Here is a 6,876-nt window from a genome sequence, read left to right on the forward strand (position 1 = left end):
TTAATTTTTGGTCTTACAAAAAAAATTTCAAGTCAATATCTCAATTAGATTCAAAAATATGCCACTTTAAAATTAAGTCTATCAAAAATATTGCACTTTTTCATACTAACAAATTTTTATAAATTTTCTTAATATTTTATTTAACAATTTTATTCAAGTCATTGGTATGATTTTAGTATGAAAGAGTGCAATATTTTTAAAGGACGGAGTTTTAAAGTGGCATATTTTTGAATCTAATTGCGATATTGACTTGAAATTTTATTTGTAAGACCAGAAATTAACTTATCTAAACATAAAATTGTTATATTTTCTTAAAGAAAGTTTATTTTTAATTAAAAAAGAGTTAAGTCACCTTTTCTCCCAAAAAACAGCAAAAACCAACTATTTTTTGAATATTTAAATTGAAAATCGTTTATTTTTGGATCCATAATTGATATTGCTCTGAAATCTTTTGTATGTTATTCGTAATTTAGTTGTCTAACTAATAAAAAAAATCGAAAAATGTACGACCCATATTTTTAAAAAATCGGACCAAGGTATGGCAAAATTTTAAAATTTAAACTTTGAATTGCCTATAACTCTGAAATTAAATAGTACACGCAAGCATGTTTTTTCAAGACCTAGCCAAAAATATAAAAATCTTTGAAATCGGAGGTACCCTACTTTGAGCCCCCATAGCGCCGCCCTGGATTATTTATATAGCCCATTTTAATATCTTAAACTCGAATACTCCTTGGCTACAACCACGTCAAATTTTATCCCGATCGGACCAGCCGTTTAGATTGTCGTATTCATCTAATTCATATGAAAATTTAAGCAAATAGAAAATAGAACAGAGTTGAATCAATTTAAATTTGTATGCTAAAACACAGGTGCTTAATTAAATATTTATATGAATTTATATGAAAAAACTCATTTTTAATAACGTTTTTCTTTATAACTCCATCGAAATTTTTTTGCACGAATATAGTAGAGAGTTTGTTTGTTTACACGAATATAGTAGAGAGTTTAGGTGTCCTCATGCCATGTTCTTTTTGAATTTTTAACACAGCGATCTTTGATATTTTTTACATTAAATATATACTCAGACTATTGACCTTTAACCTTTCGGAAGTAAACAATTTTATTCACACCATTTTAAAGACAATATCTTTGGCTTTAAAATGGAATCAAAAATAATAATTTTAGACAATTTGCTAGAACAGTATTTGCTAGAAGTAAGAGAATATTTTGTGGAACAAACTTTTTAATGATACATATATCCAATTGACGAAAATAAACACTATTTTTACTCTACTGAAAAGTTATTACAAAACACATAGCTGGTTATGAAATACTAGTAATAATTGCGTTGTTTATATTTGTGGTATTCTGGGGAATAAATATTATTTTATTTTCTCGCATCCAAAAAATTATACCTTAAATAACTTTTTCTATAACTTTAATGATGTTAGATTCAAAAATATGCCACTTTAAAATTAAGTCTATCAAAAATATTACACTTTTTCATACTAACAAATTTTTATAAATTTTCTTATATTTTCCGTCTCTGATAACAATAATCTGCCACTGTAGTTAAAGGTTTGGGTATCCACTAGCTATGATAATAAATCATAAGTTATACAACAGAAGTCGCTGTGAACAATTTATATTTATCCACCCACCGTCTGATAATGGTTCTTGACTTAGCTATAAAATCAATAAGGAAGAAATAATTGAACAGATGTCGCTGTTCAGATAATAACAAATTAAAGACTTTCGGAATTAATATTTGTAAGAGATTATTGATAAAAAATTAGAGAACTGTCGTAACTAGACAATTGTTCCGTGAGATGATTCGGAGCGGAACTTCCCACTAACGAATATAAATAATTCCACTACCCCATTTCAAATCTAACAAAAATTTAAAACTCTGTCATTCAGTTTTTAACAGGACGGTTTAGATCATGTTTAATTGAATGCATTAAAAGTACAGACACAGAATCCGATTTACTCTTACTCGCCCTGTGTTTAATATTGTTAATATTGTGGTTGGCGTAAACGTCTTACACCTACGACTGTTTTGTACTAGATTAAAGATAAAATGCAAACTGTTTATTTAATCTAGTACGAAACCGTCGTATGCCAACCACGATAAGGGTGAATAACACGGTGCTTGAAATTGACAATTTTTTCTGTCATAAGGGGCACTCAGCGGCTTAAACTAATTCGGGTACGCTGAACCATTTTTTAAGTTAGCTCGTATTTTCGAGATATACCGTTCTTTCGAAAATGGAGGAGGTTGCATAACATATATTCGCGTAACTGAAAAACGGTATAGTTTATGAGATACACTAAAAACCCCGAAATTCCTGTTTTTGTTCTATTTGATCTAACAATTATTTCATGAAAATATTTTTCGCATCTGTTTGGTAAAACAGTGAAAAGTGAAAAATTAAATTCCCTATATGATAACAAAATTCAATAAAAATTTAATGAAATAACTGCTTTACAATTCGAAACAAGTGTTTTAACCTTAAAAAGATTTGCAAGATCAAATTATATATTATTTAGCTATTTATATAGCTAGTAGTCACATTAAGAAAATATTTAGTTTGCAATAAAATAATTTTGTTTGACTAAAATCATTTGTTTTCTTGTTTGCTCTAAATTTTATTTGTGGTCAGATTCAGGCAATGAAATATTTGACGATAAACGTCAAATATTAGCTGTGAATGACCGTACCTTTAGATGTTGGAAATTTAATTTTGACAATTATTATTAAAAAAAAATTACATAATTTTGTAAATATAGGCAAATCCCGGTATGACGAATCTCACTTTAACGAAAATCCGATTTAACGCACGGTCAAATTCGTAACATTGACCACCTTATATAACGAACGTTTCAAAAATTGTATGCTCGATATAACGAATGATGAGAAAAAAACAAACAAAATCAAACAAACGACCAAATTTTTAACATTGACAACCTTATATAGCGAATATTACGAAAATTGTGCGCTCAATATAACGAACAGAAAGTATAAAAAACAAAAAATAAGAAAATAAGTCTTTACAGTACCGTTTTCAATGGTTACTTTCTTTAATAATAGGTGCTGTCATTTTTTTATAGTGGTTTTAATTGCTTGTTTTCACAATATCGAATGAAAGATTTCGTTCGCATTCTAAGCGAAAGAAAACTGTTTCGTTCACATAAACATGAAGTTAGGGAATCCAAAATCAAATGCGAACAAAATCTTTCATTCGATATTGCGAAACAGGCTATAATTCAGGTGAATTAAATATGGCAAACCGTAGAAGAATTTCATTGAACGAAAAACTAAAAATTTAGATGAATGAAATATGGAACAACAAAATTCTCAACATGAATTTTGAAGAAAATAAAAACAAACATTTTATCGTAACTAAGTTTTTCCTGTAATTATCTTTACACAAATTAAGTGGAATCTGGATCTTCAAAATTTGTTTTTTTAAATGTTTGTCCCTGAGTTTAATTTTCTAAGGTTGAATAATTTTCAGAATCGAAATCCCTTACAATGAAGGCTTTATTAATCGTGGATAATGCACCAAGCCATCCTCCAGAAGAACAATTAGTAAAAACTACTAAAGTTATACAAATTTGGACTATATTTATGCCTCCTAATGTCACACCGCTCATCCAACCTAGGGGATCAAAACGACATACATTTAGTTAAATTCCAAAATAGAAAAAGTTTTTCAAAATTAAAAAAAAAACATCTCGATATAACGATTTTTTCAATTTAACGAATGGGCCTGACAACATATCGTTCGTTATACCGGGATTTGCCTGTACATATTACCATAAAAATTCATGAAAAACAAAAACAATTTATGTATACAAAAAAATCTGTCAAAGTGAGGTTTTATTTTAAGAATTTTACGTGTCTCCTCTTAGTATCGAACCCGGTTTGTTTGGATACAATGCAAACTAATAAACCCTTCGACTATAGCAGAATGTTTGTTTTACGGTTTAAAAATTGTTTTTATTTTCAAACGAGTTTTTCAACAATTCACAATTAGTTGAATTCCATGGGTGGTGAAAATAGTTTAGACAAAAACCTTAACCCTTATTTGGTATATTTTACGACAAATAGTACATTTCTTCAAACGTGAGTCGTAACTTATTCAGCCCAATTATGAATAAAAATTCCCCGCGGAGTTTTTTCCCTTTTCTCATTTTTCCTTTTCAAATTCAATAGGAAAAAACTTCCGGGGAACAAACTCCCGCGGAATTTCTTATTCATAATTGGGCTGATTGAAATGTTTTACTAAATTCTATCGGTCTAATTCACAATAAAAACTTATTGTAGATTTAAAGCACAAATTTGTTAACAAACACTTTAGCTTTATAAACCTTTAATAAAAGTATTCTATTCATAAGCGTTTGATAAAGGCACAATAACTAATGTACGGTTTTTTGTCTAAACTGGCAATGCTTCTCAGTTATTTCCCTTTTTTCGTTGTTAGTGTTGCTTGTCATTAGGATGAAATATTCGTTAATTCTCTTTTTTTCATTGTTTGTTTTTTAGTAATAATACTTTTTTGAAGATAAAAACTAATTTTTAGAGAAAATATCTGTATTTGATTCTAGTAAATTTATATTAAGCTAAAATGTATTAATATACAAACGTTTTTATATATTTATTTCAATTATTATAATCTAGAAGGAAGAATGCCAATTTAACCAAAACAACCATGAATAAAATATTTGTTTTATTCATGGTTGGACTAATTAAATAATAATTATTTGATATAATATTTGAACCCCTTATTGTTAGTTCATTAAATAATGAAGATACAATAAATAAATAAAAATGAAAAAAATAAATTCAATTATTATTATAAGTATTTGAATGACGAATATTCTGTGATAAAATAACTGTTTTATGAATTATTTTATTAATTTATTTTTGTAGTCATTTTGTTAATCTTTTTTTTTTAAATTCCGGAGTGGACCTTCTTTCACAATGCTGACACATTTTATTACTACATGGCGTTACAGGTTAAAAGAAAATGACAAAAATAGCAATAAAACTCACTTGTTATCTTTAAAAATGTATTATTACTAAAAAAAAATCAATGAAAAAAATAAAATTAACGAATATTCTATCCTAATTGAAAGCAACACTAACAACGAAAAAGGGAAAATAAACGAGAAGCATTGCCAGCTTAAATAAAAATCAGTACTTTAGTTATTGTGCCTTTATCAAACGTTTATGAATACAATACTTTTATAAATGGTTTTTAAAGCTAAAGTGTTCGTTAACAAAATTGTGTTTTAAATTTACAAAAAGGTTTTTTATGCATATAGCCGTAAGCATGTTCATATATCTCGAACAACTTTGATGTATGTGGCTTAAAAATTGCTGTTTCCTAATTATAATGATATGCAATTTTTGATTTTACGAAATTAAGGATCATACCGACATAAATGTGATAACATACGTTTTTATATGTACCCACAAGTGGGTACATAATTGTATTTTTTTGATCTGACTTATTGATTTCCGTGATTTATGAACATAGTTCCAGATGACGATTAGGGATCTACTTATAAAACATTAAATATATCTAAAAGAAGTTGAAATTTACAACAAACTACTTATTTATACTTTTTCTTTGATAGAACTTTTAAATTCTTCGAATCAGTGTTCATAGGAATGAATTAGAAAAATGTATAGAAACATTTAACACATCGCTACCTTAATATAGAAAGGTCCTAACTAACATTTTCCTTACTTTACAGGAAAAGGAAACAACTTAATAAAACTTAAAGCTCTAAGTTGCGATTTTCCAATTTAATATTGTCTTATTTTATTTTTTTTTATTAATGGTGTATTACGGGACTATAAATTTTGTTTTATAAACCTTTAAAAAATTAAAAATTGATTATGAATACGGGGGATAAAATGTTTGTCATATTCTATAATGAAATCATTTTTTTGAAGTGTAAATAAAATAATATATAATGAAATGAAAATTTAAGTTTAATTTCCATTGTTAATGATGTGATAACTACATTTATGGGTTCCTGTAAGGAAAGGTGCCACAGGGCACTATAAACTATATGGAACATGAGAAGACTACTTCACCAGCCGAAGTGAGTGCTCTCTTGACCACTGCTGGGGCTTTGAGGACGTAATACTGAGATGTGATGAAAGACAATCAATAGCAGTGACATCATTAATAACACAAAGAACTCTGAAAGACTTTACAGAATTCTAGCCAAGCGGCAAAGGTATTAAAAGGAATAACGACTGGTCCGAATACTCCTCAGAGTCACTTGATATCCTACTGAATACTCACTTCCCAGGCTGCAAGGATGTTGGTACTCCAAAGTTATATGCATTTGAATTTAAAAATTAATAACGTATATGCATTTTCCAATTTTTTAATGCGTTTTAAAAAACCAAAAATTTCGATATTTTTCTAAAAAAAAAAAATTATATTTCTAAAATGACTGTGAAGATTAAAAACATGTCAAACCTTATTTTATTGCGGAATTTCGGTTTTTTCAGTTTGTTCAATAAACTAAACCGTTTTTGAGTTACGCGAATATATGTTGTGCAACATTCTCCATTTTCGAAATAACGGTATATCTCGAAAATACGAGCTAACCTAAAAAAACGGTTAGCACAACTGAATTCAGCGTACCCGAATTAGCACTTCTAAGAATCATTGTTAAATATTTTGTACCTTTTAATAATATTAACATTATCCAATTTCCTACATGCAGCATTTAGTTTGCTGGCTGCCGGTGAAAAATGGTGGCAGCAACATCAGCAAAAACACCATCATTCAAAATATCATTGATAATATTAGATCTTCTTTTTCTTATCATTTGAGTTTTGAA

Source organism: Calliphora vicina, chromosome 5 (assembly GCF_958450345.1).
Source record: "Calliphora vicina chromosome 5, idCalVici1.1, whole genome shotgun sequence".
Classification (NCBI taxonomy): Eukaryota; Metazoa; Arthropoda; class Insecta; order Diptera; family Calliphoridae; genus Calliphora; species Calliphora vicina.